The sequence below is a fragment of the Triticum aestivum genome, chromosome 6D, assembly GCF_018294505.1.
Source record: "Triticum aestivum cultivar Chinese Spring chromosome 6D, IWGSC CS RefSeq v2.1, whole genome shotgun sequence".
NCBI classification, from domain to species: domain Eukaryota; kingdom Viridiplantae; phylum Streptophyta; class Magnoliopsida; order Poales; family Poaceae; genus Triticum; species Triticum aestivum.
This window is the reverse complement of record NC_057811.1, coordinates 147,222,540-147,239,806: the sequence shown is the minus strand read 5'-3', so window position 1 is coordinate 147,239,806 and position 17,267 is coordinate 147,222,540.

Genomic DNA, 17,267 nt, shown 5'->3' with positions numbered 1-17,267 from the left:
AGAGACCAAGTTCACGGCAGGAACCTACAACTTCATGCAGATGGGAATGATGCAAGATGCGATCCTATCTATATGCATATGCAAATGCTCATGAAATTCTTATGCAGTGCTATTGGAATGCTTAGGCATGCATGCAAATTGGTCGGGGCCCCCCAACACTTCGTTTATTTCTCTCTTGCTCAGGGTCATCGCCCTGGCTTTGTACAAGGGGTTACATGCAACTGAGGCAAGGCCTGTACAAAAGGGTGGCTGCCGGGCAGGGCCCGACAGCCGTGCCTTACGGGTAGAACTTGTGGAGATGCTCAATATTCCATGAGTTTTGCAATTGAATGCCATCTCCGGTCTCCAGACGGACTGCGCTAGGTCTGGTGACTCGTACTACCCGGTAAGGGCCTTCCCACTTTGGTGTCAACTTGTTTGTACCCTTGGCAGACTGAACGCGCCTAAGGACAAGGTCGCCTTCCTCAAAACACTGGGCTTGAACCCTGTGGCTAAGATAGCGATGCAGGGCTTGCTGATAGCATGTAGCACGCATAGCAGCCCGGAGATGGTTCTCCTCGAGTAGCACAGCGTTGTCATGCCGGCGCTGATCTTGCGCTGCTTCATCGTAGGCAAGCACTCGAGGCGACCCGTAAATGAGTTCCGTGGGGATAACTGCTTCTGCCCCGTAGACCAGGGAGAAGGGAGTCTGCCCGGTAGCTCGATTTGGTGTCGTTCTGAGGGACCAGAGAACTACCGGCAGATCATCGATCCACTGCCCTGCCGTGCTTCTGCAGCGTATCAAAGGTTCTTGTCTTTAGTCCTCACAACACTTCAGCGTTCACCCTCTCAGCTTGTCCATTGCTTCTGGGATGTCCAACAGAGATAAATGAGATCTTGCATCTGAGGGCATGAACATATTGCATGAAGGCGCGGCTCGTGAACTGGGTGTCGTTGTCGGTAATGATCCTTGCTGGGACTCCAAAACGACACACCAATTCTTTCAAGAACTTGATAGTTGACTGAGCAGTCAGCTTTCTCACGGCAGTCACTTCCGGCCACTTTGTAAACTTGTCGATGGCAATGAACAAGAATTCAAAGCCCCCGATTGCTCGGGGGAAGGGGCCGAGGATATCGAGCCCCCACACCGAAAATGGCCATGATAAAGGGATCGTCTGAAGAGCTTGGGCAGGCAGGTGGATGTTCTTGGAATGGAACTGGCAGGCTTCACATTTGGTGACTAGCTCGACCGCATCTTGGATGGCTGTGGGCCAATAGAATCCCTGCTGAAATGCTTTCCCAACTAATGCCCTTGACCCAATGTGGGAGCCGCACATGCCTTTGTGTATCTCAGCTAGCAGTTCCTTTCCTTCTTCCCGGCAGATGACTTCAATCTCACACCGTTGGGCCTCCTTCTGTATAGAGTGTCATCGACAAACTGATACATACTGGCCCTCCGGGCTACTTTTTCAGCTCTTGGTCACCAGGATGCTCTCCGGTTTGGAGGAAGTGGACTATGTGCCTTGCCCAAGTTGGAGCCTGAGGCTCGGCAACGAGGACTAGCGGCACCTCCTCTACCGCGGGGGCACATTCCTCGTTCACGGGGACCATTGGCCCGGCTGGAGGGTGCGGTGGGGTAGGTGGCAAGGAGTTGTTTCCGGCAGGGTCTCTGCCAGGAACGGACGGCTCTAGCGGGAGAGGCTTACCGGAGTCCAACTTTCTCCTTTTCCGGGCCATTGTTGTTGGGGATACGGAGGGCTTAGTAAGATGGAGAACAAAAGTCCCTGGTTCCACAGGAAGCTTCTGCGCAGCATACTTTGACAGATGATCACCTATGCTGTTTTCTCCACGGGGTACGTGCTGTATTTGCAATCTGTCAAAGCGTTCCTCCAATCTTCTCACTTCCTCAACATATGCCTCCATCAATGGCTTTGGTAATCCTTGTTGACTTGTGTCACCACGAGCTGTGAATCTCCTCGAATGATCAGCTTCTTAATTCCCAATTCTGCGGCATCCTGAGCCCGGTAAGGAGCCCTTCATACTCTAATGTATTGTTGGTTGCCTCTTCCCGGGCAAAATGCATCTCGACGACGTACTTCAAGTGCTCCCCGGAGGGGGCGACAAGAAGCACGCCAGCTCCTGCACCTTGCAGGGAAAAGGCACCATCGAAATACATAATCCATTCTTGGGGTGATTCCTTGCCGGGGATAGCTGTCTCTGGCACTTCCTCATCAGGGGTTGGCGTCCATTCTACAATAAACTCTGCCAATGCCCTGCTCTGGATTGTTGATGTGCTCTCAAACTTCAAACCAATACTGGATAACTCCAAATCCTACTCCACTATTCTGCTGGTAGCCTCAGGGTTTCGGAGTATCCTTTGTAACAGGAAATGAATGACAACCGTAATCTCGTGGGCTTGGAAGTAGTGGCGCAGTTTCCTTGAGGCCATGATAAGACCAAAGATCAACTTTTGCACGCCAGAGAACCTCGATCTAGCCCCCAGTAACCAGGAGCCGATGAAGTACACTGGGCGTTGCACCACTTTCTTCCTTGCCGTGTCCTTGGGGTTGCTCTCGCTGCCATGCTCATTACTGTCTTGATCCTTCTCTGGCTCTGCCGTCCTTGCTCACTTTCTGCTTCATCCACTTCCTGCTGCGCACCACGGCTGCACTATCCACTTGGTTGGTTGCCGCTAAGTATAGCAGCAATGGCTCTTATGGTTTGGTAGAAACCAAGGTAGGCACAGAGGACAAGTAGGTCTTCAACTCTTTGCAAAGCTGCATCTTCTTCCGGGGTCGAGTTCATGGGCCCTGCCTTCCTCAAAATTTTCAAGAATGGCAGGGCGCGCTCGGTAGACTTGGAGATGAATCTGCTTAGGGCGGCAATGCACCCTGTCAGATGCCTCACATCCTTGACTGTCCTTGGTGCTTGGATATGTTCGATAGCTTTAATCTTGTTGGGGTTGGCTTCAATCCCCCGATGGAACACAGAGAACCCAAGCAGCTTGCCGGAGGGAACACCAAACACACACTTCTCCGGGTTGAGCTTCAAGTTGATCTTGCGTAGATTAGCAAATGTATCCTCCAAATCTTGAATAAGGGTGGCTCTATCTTTGGTCTTAACCACAATATCATCCATATAAGCTTCAATGTTTCTGTGCAGCTGTGGCTCAAAACCAATCTGGACTGCCTTTGCAAAAGTGGACCCAGCACTCTTTAATCCAAATGTGAACATGCAACTATCCCTGGGTGGTTTTGGTAATTCCTAACAACATATAGCTCATTGAACTAATGCCCTTTCAAGAGGATCATTTCAGAAAGTTCAATGATTGGCATGGCATGGACTAGGAACGTGGACCCCTCAAAATGCTAAGGACATATATTGGCTCAAGCTCAAGACTCTACATTTTCATTTGAGTGATCCAAGATCACATTAAGCCCATAGGAAAAGCCAATACTATTAAAAGGGGATGAGGTGTTGCTTAATGGCTTGCTTGCTCCAAAAGCCCTCAACCACTTTCTCATATCCACATATGTCCCAAACGAAAAGTCAAACTCGGCCCCACCTATTTGATCTATCCGGTGCCACCGAGCTCATTTGACATAACCATAGACAGAAACCCTAATCAGTTCCGTCTCACCGATAGGGATCTCGGTCTCACCGAGATGGGATTGCAAACTCTCTGTTTCCCTTCATAATGTTTCGGTATAACCGAGACGAGCGATCGGTCCCACTGAATTCGCAATGCAAACTCTCTGTTTCCCTTTCGTAACATTTCGATCTCACTGAAATGAGCGATTCGGTCCCATCGAGTTTGCTTGACCAACTCTCTGTTTCCTATTACAGAAATCGGTCTTACCGAGTTTATGTGATCGGTCTCGCCGAGATTACGTTATGCCTTAACCCTAATGAAATCAGTCCCACCGAGTTGACATGTCGGTCCGACCGAAAAGCCTAACATTCACATTTTGAAATAAATCATTCTGACCGAGTTGCATGGTTCGGTCTCACCGAGTTTGGTGAATTGTGTGTAACGGTTAGATTTTGTGTGGAGGCTATATATACCCCTCCACCCACTCTTCATTCATGGAGAGAGCCATCAGAATGTGCCTACACTTTCAGCATACATTTTCTGAGAGAGAACCACCTTCTCATGTGTTGAGACCAAGATATTCCATTCCAACCACAAGAATCTTGATCTCTAGCCTTCCCCAAGTTGCTTTCCACCAAAATCATCTTTCCACCAAATCTAAATCCGCGAGAGAGAGTTGAGTGTTGGGGAGACTATCATTTGAAGCACAAGAGCAAGGAGTTCATCATCAACACACCATCTATTACCTTTTGGAGAGTGGTGTCTCCTAGATTGGTTAGGTGTCACTTGGGAGCCTCTGACAAGATTGTGGAGTTGAACCAAGGAGTTTGTACGGGCAAGGAGATCGCCTACTTCGTGAAGATCTACCCTAGTGAGGCAAGTCCTTTGTGGGCGATGGCCATGGTGGGATAGACAATGTTGATTCTTCGTGGACCCTTCGTGGGTGGAGCCCTCTATGGACACGCGCAGCCATTACCCTTCATGAGTTGAAGTCTCCATCAACGTGGATGTACGATAGCACCACCTATCGGAACCACGGAAAAAATCTCCGGGTCTACATTGCGTGTGCTCCCTCCAAACTCCTCCCTTTACCTTCATGTGCAACGTTTTTACATTCCGCTGCTATACTCTTAGACTTGCATGTGTAGGTTGATTACTTGACTTGTGCTAAGTTGCTAAAATCTGCCAAGACTTAAAATTGGGAAAATGATAGATTTTTATTTGGTCAAGTAGTATAATCACCCCCCCTCTAGACATACTTTCGATCCTACAAGTGGTATCAGAGCTTTGGTCTCGCCTTGATTTCCATAGCTTTTGGTGATCATAGCCTTGGTTTCACAACCTAGGAGATTATGGTGTCTAGCGAGGGAAATTACCACCGTAGAGGTCCTTACTTTGATGGTACTAATTTTTCAAGTTGGAAGCATAAGATGAAAATGCATATTCTTGGACATAACCCCGCCGTTTGGGCTATTGTGTGTATTGGCTTGCAAGGTGAGTTCTTTGATGGGAGAGAACCAAACCGTGAAGCTACCGCAGAAGAGTTCAAGATGCTGCAATACAACGCTCAAGCTTGCGATATCCGCTTCAACGGATTGTGCCCCGAAGAATTCAAAAAAAATCAGCCGTCTTGAGAATGCAAAGGAAATTTGGGATACTTTGATTGATATGCACGAGGGTACCGACTCTGTCAAGGAATCCAAATTGGATGTGCTTCAAAGTCAACTTGACAAGTTCAAAATGAAGGATGGTGAAGGTGTCACTGAAATGTACTCTTGGCTTGCTCTCATTACAAATGAGATTGTTGGCTTAGGAAGTGAATAGATGACTGATAGATTCATCACCAAGAAGATCCTAAGAGCCTTGGATGGAAAATATGATACCGTGTGCACATTGATCCAAATGATGCCCAACTACAAAGATCTCAAGCCAACAGAAGTCCTTGGAAGAATTGTTGCTCATGAGATGTCACTCAAGGATAAGGAAGAGCTTCACAACAAGACAAGTGGTGCTTACAAAGCCTCATGTGATGCTCCTACATAATCAAGTGAGAAACAAACCTTCAATGAGGAATTGAGCCTAATGGTGAAGAACTTCAAGAAGTTCCACAAGAGTAGAAGCAAGGAAAGAAGTTCCAAGTCAAGGTCCTACAATGAAAAAATATCTTCAAGTCGTGAGCGTAATTGCTACAATTGTGGAAGACACAGACACTACTCCAATGAGTGTACGGCTCCCTACAAAAGAAGAGAAGATTCACCCAAAAGGAGAAGTAGAAGAGAAGAATCGCCTCCAAGAGAGATAAGGAGTAGAGATGATCGTTATGAACAAAGAATCTCTCGAAGAAGCAAGGATTCAGAAAGGAAGGACAAGTCATCAAGGAGCTACACAAAACAAAGACGTCAAGCTCACGTTGGTGAATGGGTATCCGACTCCGACTCCGACCATCACTCCGAAAGAAGTTATCACTCCGACTCCGAATATACTCAAAATGAAGGTGTTGCTGGTCTAGCACTTGTGTCAACCAACTCCTACGACATATTTGAATCACCAAATGAAGGAATTGGAAGATGCTTCATGGCTAAAGGCCCAAAGGTATCACACCCCGAGTATGTTGATTTCAATAGTGATGAAGATGACTTGCTAGGTGATGATGATTTACTTGTTGACAACTCTAGTGATGAAAACTATGATGAACTTGCTATTAATAATGCTAATCAAGATAAAACGAATGACGATGATAAGAAGGAGATTGAGTGTCTAACTAAAGAACTAAAAACTCTTAAGTTAGCTCATGAAACTACCTTGGAAGATCATTGAGAACTTTTAAAGACTCATGAGAAGCTACGCTTTGAAAATCTCAACCTTGAGCAAGAGCATGGGTTCTTAAAAGCAATCAATGATGATCTTCGTAAGAAAAGTTCTTCTTATGCCAAGCGTTTACTCTTGCCTACTTACATGCCACAAGTAAAATCTAGCAACAAGAGTAAGAAAGATTCTACTTCTAGTAGTAACAATGATCATGTTAAATCCAATATTGTTGCTTCTAGTAGTTCTCTTAATTCCACTAATGATTCTCTTAGCCAAGTTACACTTGAGCAAGAAAATAGCTTATTGAAGGGAATTATAGAGAAAGGTGTTTACAAGAGCCTTGCCGGAAGTAAGAAATTTGAGGAAATTGTACGCAAGCAAGGAAGACACCGGAAGAATCAAGGTGTTGGTTTTGAACGAAAGTTCAATGCCAATGGAGTTGAGTGCAAAGAAGATCAATACCCCAAGACGAAGTTTGTTCCTCAACAAGAGAAGTATGGTCCTACTTCTTTCAAGGGGACACAAGCTCAAGATGATCTTCCACCACAAGACCACAAGCAAAAGGGCAAGGACAAGCTTCAAGAAGAGATTGATGCATTTGAAGAAGCTCCCAAGGCCTTCGTCAAGTGGGTTCCCAAGACTACATCAGGTTCTACTTCATCAAGTACGACTACAACTCCAAGGATTCCCATCAAGTTGATGTGGATCCCGAAGAAGAAGAACTAGAGAGTTTTTGAGGGTGACTCCGCCAACATACTTCATTCATATCATTTTGTCGAGGACAAGTGCAAACAACTTCCACATCTTGCACTAGTTCAAGGAGTCACAAAACCTCTTGTTGGTAAGACAAGGGACAAGGTAACCTAATGCTTTCATGGACATCATCATGTATGAACTTCATTTTGTGTCCATGGATATCCTTGTTTGTTCCTTGTGGGACTATGTGACACCCAAAATCTTATTTGGATCTTTCAAAAAGTTTCATTTGACTTGAGGGAGGTGATTTAAATTTTTCTTCAAAAGGACTCTCCCTTTCAAAAATATTTTATGGCAAGAGTTTTTATTTAGATTCACCCAAGACTTGGTTTTGGTCTTGGAGGTTCTTGCTTTTTACTTGGACTCAAACCAAAATGCTTTTTCCTTGGAAAAATGCCCTTTGAAAATCTCTTTCAAAATGCACTATGGCTTTTGGAATAATCCTTTGCCCCTTTCAACAATTCTCTCTTGCCTTGACCTTGGTGCAAATCCACTCTCCTAAACCTTCCCTCATCTTTGGATCATGATTTGCATCAAATCCAGCAAGTTGAACCTCCCCATATATTTATTTTCCATTTAAATCTTATTCAAACAATTTCTGCCCTCTATTCTAGCCCTTGGAGGTTTACAAAGGAACTACTCCTTCTGCTTTGATTTTTGCCCCCAAACCTTTTTCCCTTCCTAGTCCTTTGAACCCTCAACCAAGATCCATGAAGATCCACTGGTCTTCAGTTCAAATTTTTCAAACTACACCTGCTGCAAGTTTGGACCAGATTTGTCAAATTTGATGAAATTCATTCAAACCCTTCTCCAAAAATTCTGAGAAAAATCAGGCAGCCTCTGGGTACATTGAGTGGTCACCTCACCAAGTCCCAGCTCCAGAAATTTTTTTCTGCTTGCCTAATCATTCTGTCGAACACCTGCAGGGCATTGTCAAAATCAAATACAGTCAAGTTCAGTTAACAGTGGCTGAACCACTGTCGTTTTCTTCAGAACCAGACGTCGATCTCGCCAGTGCCGCTGTGTCGCCGTGTTCCCTGTCCCCTCACCCTTATTCCTGCGCCGCACGACCCCCTGGCACCTTGCGGACGTCGGCGACGAGCAGCAGGAGGTGCGCTGCCCCGTGACCGACGCCAGCGGCGGCTTTGCGGCCGCCAGAGAGAGGCGCGGCGCAGACGGCGCCACCCAGCGCCGCCCAAGCCACCGGAGATCGCCGCGTGGCCTTCCACTCCCCAGAACGCGCTGCCACTCTCGTCGTGAACCGCTGGGCGCGGAGCGCGCTCTCTGCCGCCGTCGTGCCCGTGCGGCCACCCCACCGTGGACCAGCGCCATTACGCCGAGACCGACCAGGATTAGCGGGGGAACGACACCAGTAACTTCCACTGATGCTGCCCGGCCACTCAAACCTCCTGCCAATTCACTACATCGCCGTAATTGCTCGCCGGAGATTCCCCGTTCACGGCCACCCCCTCGATCCGCCTATAAATAGAGGCCCCGAGCTTCAACTCGAACCCACACCACCTCTGCACTCCACCTAGAGCACGCCTAGCCACTGGAAGAGCCCCGAGGAGGTCTCCTTCCTCGACTCCGGCCGCCGCGATCCGCCACGGGATGCAGCTCGATTCGCTCCCGCGCGTGCGCCTCTGCCTCCCATTTCTTGCCAGTAGCCCTCTAGTGCATCCCTCCTTCTGACCCGCGCTTCAATTCGAAGTTTGCAGCTCACCACCGGAGTTCTCCACCATCACCCGAGCCGCCGTCCGCCGGAGAAAGTGTCGCCGTCGACGTGGTGCTCTCCGACGGTCGAGTCCACCACCCACCGACGCGGAAGGACACGCTGAAGCTCTTGGTACACTCCGATCTCCCTGTCTCGCCGTGGTTCGACGCCGGCGACCACCGCAGCCTTCGGGCGCCGGCGAGGTTTAAACCTGACATGTGGGACCCCACCTGTCAGCCTCTCTTCTGTCTCCCCTCGCGAAACGTTTTCTGTTGGCGCCTTCGGGCAAATACGTCTTCCCTTTGAGTTTGCGCGTTTCTAATCGAACCGTTTTCTATTTTCTCAGTTAAAACCCTGGAACTTTTCTGTTTCATTACAGATGGGTCCCTGGACAGAAACCTTTATAACTTTTTTAATAAAAAGTGAGTTTTGAGTGATTCTTTTTCTGACAGTCTTAAAATTTTGTCTAGTTTTTTATGGGATTTATTTGGAAAATTTTTGGAGAAGTTTTTATGCACGCGTTGGTTTTCACGTTAGTACCCGTTTTCGTTATGACGTAGGTTCCGGAGGAGGTGACGGAGCCGCGAACTTCGCCGAGCTAGACTCCGACTTCTCCGAACCAGGCAAGCATGTTTGAACCTTTGATATGATAGGTGTTTTGCATGTTTGCGTGTAAGTTTGTGCGTGTCATATAGTGTCAGTGAGTACCTCGTTGCTTGTGAGGCAACTACCCGCATGTTCCAAAGTTGTGATGATCTCTGGTGAGATAAGTCCTAATCATGTGGTGACATGAAGGGCAGCAAGATGGTACTGTTGTAGCATACCAGCCTTGCGTCATCCGACAAGTTCCGACGTTAACGTGGACGTGGTCACGTTATCGTTCTTTTCCCTTCCGTGCTACCACATGTTTCTTTGCCAGGATGCGGTTCAGTAAGTTGGTAACCTCTTTCCGTGTACACACCAAACAGAGGGGCCGGGATGATGGTTCCTTGGCCCAGGATTAAAGCCAGTCATCCGGTCAGGGGGCATGGGTGTTTCCGGTTGGGACCGAGAGGGGGGGCACCCCCTTAGAGCGCGCGTATAGAAATTTGATCCCATGCTATGCGAGGTTGTAGCCTCCTCGTCTCAAGGTTTTTCTTGAACGTTGCCGAGGGTGATCCCTGGCTTCGGATTGTTGAATGGGTGTGTACTGGTTAGACGTGTTTCTTCCAAAACACCGTAAACGGAACTAGTCCCCGTGACTACTGAAATCCGTTGGCTGTGGTTAAGTACAAACTCTGCAGAGTCAAATCCTTCCTAGTCCTCGTATCCATGATCAAGTAGGGTGATCAGTATATCCATATCTATCCTCGTGGAAATTTGTCCCCGGTGAACAAGCTCTTGTGGTAAACCCAGTTTAATTGTTATTCCTGATGGACTAACCTTATGTTGTCTCGTACTTGTAATAATTTATGTTCTCAAGCTACTGAATTATTGAGCTACAATATAAGCCCTTTCTGTGATGTCGCTCAGACGTCCGACTGTGGCATGTTTGTCTTTTATTTCTGTTATAAGCCCTTTATGTGGTGTCGCCCTGACGCCCGACTGCGGCATTACTATTCTTGCAGTTTCCTCTCGAGGAGTCATTCAGACCCTCGTTTGGCACCAGTATTACTATTCTTGCAGTTTCCTCTCGAGGAGTCATTCAGACCCTCGTTTGGCACCAGTATTACTATTCTTGCAGTTTCCTCTCGAGGAGTCATTCAGACCCTCGTTTGGCACCCAGTATTTATTACCTCTATGTCTGAGCGCACTGGTTAATTTGCACATATGCTTCATGTTTACATTTGTTATATCTTATGTCCGAACTGTCTTGCGAGTACTTTCATAGTACTCACCTGGCTTGTTGATTTGGCCAGATGTTGACGAAGGCGATCTCTTGGATGAAGAGTTTGATAGTGCGTCCGACGCCTAGAGGAGTCCCAGTCAGTCCTGTGCGATCTTGGATTTTGGTCACTTGTATCTTATACGCTTCCGCCACCCGCAATAAGTCTCCTCGAGCCTCACTCCGACGCTCGAAGAGCTGTAGTTTTCAGGAGTCATGTCACCCACTTCGCGGTGATATTTCCACCACCGTTGTTATCGTGAGTTAGTAGTTATGCCACCCTATCCGCCGTTATGTTTTATCGGCGTGCATGTAATAAATTGTTGAGCAGTCCCCGCTCAACCTTGTATTATTTTCAGTACTCCTGGTATTTTTCTTCTGTGACCAAGATATTGTCTACCAGTGGGAAGGGATTCTTCTTTACTGGTCCGTAAAGGGGATTGGTCTTTCAATAATTATTTTATTGAAAAACCCTTCGTGACAAGCTTGGTATCAAAGCCAGGCTGACTGTAGGAAGCCACTAGGTGCGATCGCTAATTGGTTATTAGCGTCTTTTATGCTTTTTCAGCATTTTGCAATTGTAGCTATTTTCTGTTGGTCATCATAAATTTATGACATGACTACTCAGAATTTTTGCCTACTTTTGTAGATGGCTGGCAGCAACTGCGAGACTCGAGTGTTCACGAACGTGCCCGAGGGGTTTGTCAAACTCCTCGTCTCCATCACCAAGCTCGCGATCGGGCCAGCGATTCGTCCGGAGTTCACGCTTTATCAGCACAAGCTTAGCGACGACGTGTCTATGCACCAGGCCGTGGTGCAGTTCAAGGGAGGACGTTCTGCATCTCGCCACTTCCGTTTTGTGGGAAGGGCCATGCCTACGGAGAGGCATGCCATGCAGATGGCTGCCCGTGAGGCGATAGCTCGCCTTCGGGATATTCTTCCTATGATGAAGACTCGTCGCTACCGCTATCTCCCATGCCATGTGCCCTACACTTGTCACTATGCATTCGCCTGCCATCGGGGAGAACGAGATGAAGCCATCGAGATGGTCGTGGAGTACCTCAAGGCTCTGGAGGAATCCTTTGACAACCTCGTAGACGATCTTGTGGCTGCCCGCATGGACTTAGTCCGGGGCGGTCCTGCCTGCAGGAAGGAGCTTCTCCACACGGCACCGCCTCTGACATTCGTCTCATCCTCAGCCTCTTATGCACCGGCCATTTTGGCTACTGCTCGCCGTCTGCCTACCACTGAGGAGTTCGACCGAGTCATCGCTCCTACTCCAGTCAGAGCCGCACCGCCTGCTGCACACGCGCTGCCACCTGTCGCCCCCGCACCGTCACCGTAGCGCAGTGCTACGCGCCAGCAGCCAGCTAGAGAGGAGGTGGAGGTTGATTCTCCTGGACCGCTGAGTCTTGCCCTCGGCAAGGGAAAGGACATCGTCACCATCTCCGACTGAGAGCGCCGAGTAGCCGCGCGTTATGTCTGCTTGTATGATGTGTTTTATCTGTACGCTAGTTTGTATTAGTGTGTTCGCTGCTTTCCGGAGAGCTGCGCTAGTCTAAATAACATGTCAGGATTGTGTACGCACATCCTGAGTGCTGTATCGTGTGTTTGTTTTTCGCGTGTAAGATTTGTGTTAAGCAGTCTTTTCTCCGTGCAAATTGTTTATGTTCTCTTGAAAACCTTGAGGTCTTTTAAATTGTTGCCTTTGCAAAATTTTCCTTGTAACACACAGTGCTTCTCATGAGTTTTGCAAAATAATACCCCAGACTAGAAATATGTCTCGTCCATGGACTCGCTCCATGTCCAATCAGCCAGAAGAAGTTTATGGGACACAGACTAGCAACAATTTCACTCAGGGTCAGTCCAGCCTACAGGACAGCGAAGCAGCACTGTCTCAAGTATGCCGTCTCTTCGAACAAAGCCAGCAACAGCACCAAGAGATGATGAGACACGTCATCAATATGGGAAACCACCATGAACCCTATCAGCCTCATTCCAAGTTATCTGAGTTACAGAAAACTCGCCCTTCAACGTTTGCTCACACCGATAGACCGTTAGAAGCCGATGATTGGCTCCGTGACATTGAAAGGAAACTGATTATTGCTCAGTGTTCAGATCATGAGAAGGTGCTTTATGCACCACACTACCTTACTGGAGCCGCTGCAGCATGGTGGGAAAACTTCCTACACATGCACCCCAGTGAACACAACATCACCTGGGAGGAGTTCAAGGAAGGCTTCCGTGGGGCACACATCCCCAGGAGCATCATAAAAATCAAGAAGAGAGAATTTGATGACCTGAAGCAGAGAGACATGTCAGTGACTGAATACAATGGTCAGTTTACTCAGCTATCTCGTTATGCCTACGACGAGCACATGACAGAGAACAAGAAGATGGAAAAATTCCTGGGCGGCCTGGCACCGGCACTGAAATGCAAACTAGTGGTACACACTTTCCCGGATTTTACAACTCTGGTTGACAAGGCCATTACCTTGGAGAATGAGCGCCGTAGTCTGGAAGATATCCGCAAGCGAAAGAGGGACAAGACGACTCTCGCTCGCAACAACCGAAGCAAGACTGAGGTTCCAAGGGCAGAAGCAAGGAGATCCACGACTACTGATCCAAGGCCCGTTAGACAGTTTCATGCCAGGGACAAAGAGTTCACGTACCATCCAGGGGTCACCTGCTATGCTTGCGGTGAGGAAGGGCACTATGCTAAACAATGCCCAAAGCCGAGGAACGCGGCCCCCAAGCCAATCAATGGTGGGAACAATCCAGCCCCCAAGCGCAGCAATTTCAACCCCAGTAACAACCACAGGAAGGGTCACCTGAACCATGTGACCAGGGAAGAAGCGCAGAATGCCCCAGACATCATGCTCGGTACGTTCCCTGTCAACACAGTACCTGCCACGGTTTTGTTTGATTCTAGAGCTTCCCATTCGTTCGTTTCGAAGAGTTTTGTTTTGCAACATGGTTTTCCGATACTCCCCTTGGAAAAATCTATGATCATCAAGTCCCCCGGAATTAAGCAAATCACGCAGAGTTACTGCCAAGGAGTGGTCATTGAGTTCGAAGGACTACAGTTCCAAGCAAATCTCATCGTGTTGGAAAATAAAGGACTGGATGTCATTTTAGGGATGGACTGGTTGACCACCAACAAAGGACTCATCGACTGTTTCAATCGGACTGTGATTCTCACTCACCATCATGGCAAAACAATAAAGGTTACAGCCCAAGAAAGGCCACGGTCACGACAACCAAAACTAAACAAAGTAGACATTTCGGAACTGAGAAAAGTTCCAGTGGTATGCGAGTTTCCTGATGTATTCCCTGAAGAACTACCAGGCATGCCACTAGACCGAGAGATAGAGTTCAGCATCGAACTAGCACCTGGCACCGCTCCCATCTATAAGAAACCTTATAGAATGGCACCCTCAGAATTAGTGGAGTTGAAGAAGCAGATAAAGGAATTATTGGACAAAGGATTTATTCGGGCCAGCTCCTCACCATGGGGTTCGCCAGTATTGTTCGCCAAGAAAAAAGATGGGACACTGAGACTGTGTATAGACTATCGAGCCCTCAATATGGTCACCATCAAAAACAAATATCTGATGCCACGGATAAATGATCTGTTCGACCAGCTCGCACAAGCCAAGGTATTCTCAAAAATTGATTTGAGATCGGGATATCACCAATTGAAAGTATGGACAGGAGATATCCCCAAGACAGCATTCACTTCTAGATATGGGTTATATGAGTTCACAGTGATGCCTTTTGGTCTAATGAACGCCCCCGCGTATTTCGTCCACCTCATGAACAAAGTGTTCATGAAATTCATGGACAAATTTGTTGTGGTGTTCATCGACGATATTCTGGTATACTCGAGGACACCAGAAGAGCATGCTGAACATCTTAGAATTGTTTTGGGAGAATTAAGGAAACATTAGTTGTACGCCAAATTTAGCAAATGTGAACTTTGGCTAAGGCAAGTTGGTTTCCTAGGCCATGTATTGAACCAAGAAGGCGTGGCCGTAGACCCAGAAAAAGTCAAAGCCATACTTGATTGGAAGCCACCCGCCAACGTTACAGATGTGCGGAGTTTCCTGGGAATGGCCGGATATTACAGAAGATTTATTGAAGGATTCTCCACTATGGCAAAGCCAATAACACAGTTGCTCAAGAAAGACAAGAAATTTGTATGGACGGAAGCCTGCGAGAAAAGCTTCCAAGAACTCAAGAGGAAGCTAACAACCGCACCGGTATTAACCGTGCCAGACATACACAAGAGTTTTGAAGTATATTGTGACGCGTCCAGAAAAGGTCTCGGATGTGTACTAATGCAGGATGGCAAAGTTGTCGCGTATGCCTCCAGGCAGCTGCGAAACCATGAGGAAAATTACCCAACACATGACTTGGAGCTAGCAGCAGTCATACATGCACTCAAGGAGTGGAGGCACTTTCTGTTGGGAAATCGCTGTGAAATATATATGGATCATAAGAGCCTCAAATATATTTTCACACAGCCAGAGCTAAATTTACGCCGAAGACGCTGGTTGGAATTGGTCAAGGACTATGATGTCGGCATTCACTACCATCCAGGGAAAGCAAATGTAGTGGCTGATGCCCTTAGTTGAAACCCCAGCCTGGACAAAGACGGTCCCCAAAACTTGAGGCCTGAGTTTCAGCAAGAGTTCGCTAGGCTCAACATGGTGTTAGTCTCTGAGGGCACCGTATCAAATCTGGAGATACAACCCACCCTAGCGGAACAAATTAAGAAGGCTCAACAGGGACATCCCAGCATTGAAGGTATAAGAAAGAAAATGAACCTTGGTAAGACTTCAGAGTTCGTCACAGACAGTGAAGGAATATTATGGTACGGAGACAGACTTTGCGTACCTAACATTGAGGAGCTCAAGCAACAAATCTTAACCGAAAGCCACACCGCCCCATATTCGATCCACCCTGGAGGAACCAAAATGTAAAAGGACATTCAGGAAAGATTTTGGTGGCACGGTATGAAAAGAGATATAGCCACATTTATTGCTTGTTGCGATTCATGTCAGCGCATCAAGGCCGAGCATTAAAAGCCAGCAGGGCTACTCCAGCCAAACAGGATACCGGAGTGGAAATGGGATGAAATAGGAATGGACTTCATTGTCGGATTACCTCGATCACAACGCGGAAATGACGCCATATGGGTCATCACAGACCGACTAACCAAGGTTGCTCATTTCATTCCCATGAAGACTACCTACTCCACACAAAAGCTGGCCAAACTTTATCTCTCCCGTATAGTTTGTTTACATGGAGTCCCAAAGACTATAATATCCGACCGTATCACAGAGTTTGTCTCCAAATTTTGGGATCACCTGCAACAAGCTCTGGGCACGCAGCTAGCTTTCAGTACAGCGTACCACCCTCAGACTGATGGGCAAACAGAACGTGTGAACCAGATCCTAGAGGATATGCTGAGAGCCTATGTGCTCACCTATGGGTCCAGTTGGGAAGAAAGTTTGTCGTATGCCGAGTTTGCTTAGAACAACAGTTACCAAGCCAGCTTGCAAATGGCACCCTTTGAAGCATTGTACGGGCGTATCTTCGGCCCAGACATGCTGAAAGAGGCCGAGGAGAAAGTTAAACAGATCAGGGACAGACTCAAGACAGCGTAGAGCCGACAAAAGAGCTACTACGACCAAAAACATCGTGAGGTCAGCTTTAAACCCGGTGATTCCGTATACCTACGGGTATCTCCTATGAGGGGCCTACAACGGTTCAAAATTAAGGGGAAGCTAGCCCCGAGATTCATCGGACCATTTCGTGTAGAGGCACGAAGAGGCATAGTGGCCTACTAACTAGCCTTACCCAAGGAGCTGTCAGACGTCCATGACGTATTCCACGTCTCCCAATTGAGAAAATGTGTGAGTAACCCGGAGAAGCAGGTATCTCACGAGAGCATTGAGGTGCAACCAGATCTCACCTACAGAGAGCGACCAGTAAAGATACTAGAAGTGTCTGAACGGAGGACCCGTTAGAAAACGACAAAGTTTTACAGAGTTCAGTGGAGCAACCACACTGAGGATGAAGCTACATGGGAAAGGGAAGATTTGCTTAAGGAAGAGTACCCATATCTATTTGAGGATCAGCAGAAATCTCGAGGACGAGATTTTTCCTAAGGGGGTAGGTGCTGTGACACCCAAAATCTTATTTGGATCTTTCAAAAAGTTTCATTTGACTTGAGGGAGGTGATTTAAATTTTTCTTCAAAAGGACTCTCCCTTTCAAAAATATTTTATGGCAAGAGTTTTTATTTAGATTCACCCAAGACTTGGTTTTGGTCTTGGAGGTTCTTGCTTTTTACTTGGACTCAAACCAAAATGCTTTTTCCTTGGAAAAATGCCCTTTGAAAATCTCTTTCAAAATGCACTATGGCTTTTGGAATAATCCTTTGCCCCTTTCAACAATTCTCTCTTGCCTTGACCTTGGTGCAAATCCACTCTCCTAAACCTTCCCTCATCTTTGGATCATGATTTGCATCAAATCCAGCAAGTTGAA